Below are 2,544 nucleotides of genomic sequence, written 5' to 3'. Positions count from 1 at the left end.
CCAGCTTGATGGTGGTTGGACAAGTAGCTGGTGGTGGGAGAGAGGTGTAGGGCGGAGAGTTGGGATATAAGTAGGGTGTGTGAGATGGTGTCAAAGGCCTTTGACAGATCTAGGAATAATGTGGATACGAACTTGCCTGAGACGTGTTTGAGGTTTATGGTTTCAAGAAAGGAAAGAAGGGCAGTCCTGGTGCTGTGGCCAGGGAGGAAGCCGTGTTGGGTAGGGGGGAGGAGATTGTTTAGTATTAGGTGTGCCATGAGTTGTGCTTGCATTGTTTTCTCTAGTATTTTAGAAAGGGGGGAAAGGATGGCACCTGAAGTTTGTGCTATCAGTATTTTTGCCATCTTTGTGGAGGGGGATAATGTAAGCATGACGCTGGATAAAAGGGACCTATGATTCTTGTATGGATCTATTTATAAGAATAAGGATGGGATAGGCAATGCTGTCTGCAGATTGATTGAGGAAGGTGGGTGGAAGGTTGTCGGCTGGATTGCAACAGGGTTTCAGTTTGAGGAGAAGTTTTTTTATAGTGCTTATGGGGATAGGCTTGAGGCAGAAGGATGTGGAGGAAGGTTAATGATTGGGGTGGTGGTTGGGGCAGGAGGGGTTGATGGTAGAGGAGGGGGTGGGAAGGAGGCTGATAGTTTAGCTATGCAGTCTATGAGGAATGAGTTGAACTGGCTGGCTGTTTCATGGATGGAAAGGTTGGGGTCTCGGCAAGGGTTTACTTTGTTGCCAGGATGCAGTATGGATGAGATGGAGTCCCAGAATTTTTGGGGATTTGTTGAGTGCAAGGACTGAAGTTTGGAGTAGTGGGCTTCGTGGTCTTTAATTATTAGTTTTTTTGTGGAGTTTTGTAGTTGCTTATACTCTAGGATCGTGTTAGGGTTTTTATGTTTTTGATATTGTTTCCATTTTTTGTCCCTTTGGTGCAAGGCTAGTTTAGTATCTTTTGATAACCATGGGCAGGGATTGATTTTGATGTGTTTGGTTCAAGGGGAGGGCTTGCTCATTGAGAAGGGTTAGGAATGAGTGGTTAAAGTAGGAAATGGCATCATCTAGAGGAAGAGTTTTTAGAGGGAACCAGTCAGTATGCTTTAAGCATTCAGAGAAAGTTAAAGGGTTGAAAGAGGAGAGGTTGTGGGTTTGGATATAGTGGTGTTGTTTATGCAGTGGAGATGGGAGATGGTCAGCAAAGGCTGGTAGGTGATCGCTGAGAGGATCATGTAATGTTCTGGTTTTGGTGATAAGGTTTGGGTGAGTTGTTAAGATCCAGTCCATGATGGTACCAGAAGTACCATCTTTATTTGGTCTGGTTGGAGATTGTATTAGTTGGGAGAAGTTGTACAGGTTAATTGTGTGGGACAGGGCTTCAGAGTTAATAGTATTCCGGTTGATGTTGGTATCACCGAGTATATAGGTTTCATTTTTTTATATTGGAGGAGAACCAGGACAGGACGTTTTTAAGAGTTTTGATATTATCACCAGGGGGGAATATAGAGGGCAGCGATACATATGGACTTGTGGTAGTTTATTTTTAGTAAACCTATTATAATTTCAGCATTTGCAAAGGTTGGTATTTTCTTGGAGTAGGGAGTTATGGTATGGGAGGTGGGGTATATTATTGCTACTGCACCTCGTTTTTGTGGGCTCTGTCATTGCAAATGACTTGGAAACCTAGTGGTAGGACTTCGCTATATTTTATATTGGTTTTCAGCCAGGTTTTAGAAATAGCTGTAATGTCAGGGTGGCTATTGGAGAGCTAGGCATGGAGGTTAAGGATTTTGTTTTTTAGGTTTTCTTCATTAAGTGTTGTAAGGTGAATGGACTTTGAGTTTGTGGGTTGAGTGGAGAGTTTGGTGAAACTGATGTTAGAGATGGGTCCAAGGTTGGGGTGGATATTGTCGGCTAGTGAGAGAGAGATGTGGTGGAGTAGAAGAATGAGGCAGTGTGTTGGGCAAGGGTAGCTTGGGTTGTGTGAGAGTAGTGATTTTCTGGTACCACATTTAAGAGGGGATTACAGTGGGGTTGGGTTAGGAGCAGTTTTTGTTTGAAGAAATAGATAGGGTTAGAGGTAAAGAGTTCATGTGAGATAATTGAGAAGGATGGGAAGTGAGGTTGATGGTAAGATGTAGTGGAGTGTGTATGAGAGTTACAACAAGGGTTGGGAAAAAGTGTGATTTATGTAAGAGAAGAAAGAGTGAGAGAGATTAGTAGGCCAAATGTGGTTATAGGGAGAGATATGTAGAGCATTGTAGGAGGGGTGGATGTCTGTGGTGCTGTAGATATACAGGTGGCTGAGGTTTGGCTTAGGTCTGTTGTGATTGGAGAGGTGTTGGGTGGGGAGGAGTCAGAGGATGTATAAATGTACAGGTAGTGGAGGTGGGTGGAATTAGGGGGCAAGGTACGGGAGTGGAGTGAGCTCGAAGGGCGAACGGAGTGGGTTATGCCTTCCGGGAGGAGCAGCAGTCGCCAAACAAAAAATCAGTGAGAAGGTTAGCAACTACAGAAATAAGGAAGCCTATCATTTTGGTTTGAATGTTA

This window comes from Protopterus annectens, chromosome 4.part1 (genome assembly GCF_019279795.1).
Source record: "Protopterus annectens isolate FY-2018-M chromosome 4.part1, PAN1.0, whole genome shotgun sequence".
NCBI classification, from domain to species: domain Eukaryota; kingdom Metazoa; phylum Chordata; order Ceratodontiformes; family Protopteridae; genus Protopterus; species Protopterus annectens.
This window is presented reverse-complemented; position numbering follows the sequence as displayed.